Source organism: Arachis duranensis, chromosome 3 (assembly GCF_000817695.3).
Source record: "Arachis duranensis cultivar V14167 chromosome 3, aradu.V14167.gnm2.J7QH, whole genome shotgun sequence".
NCBI classification, from domain to species: Eukaryota; Viridiplantae; Streptophyta; class Magnoliopsida; order Fabales; family Fabaceae; genus Arachis; species Arachis duranensis.
Genome location: NC_029774.3, coordinates 49,649,761 through 49,650,022, shown reverse-complemented (window position 1 = coordinate 49,650,022; position 262 = coordinate 49,649,761).

Here is a 262-nt window from a genome sequence, read left to right as displayed (position 1 = left end):
GAAGGGTCTGCCAAGGATGATGGATTCATCCATGCACTTCCCAGTCTCTAGGACTATGAAATCAGCAGGGATGTAATGGTTTTCAACTTTTACCAGAACATCCTCTACAAGTCCATAAGCTTGTTTTCTTGAGTTGTCTGCCATCTCTAGTGAGATTTTTGCAGCTTGCACCTCAAAGATCCCTAGCTTCTCCATTACAGAGAGAGGCATTCACACTTGACCCTAGGTCACACAAGGCCTTCTTGAAGGTCATGGTGCCTAT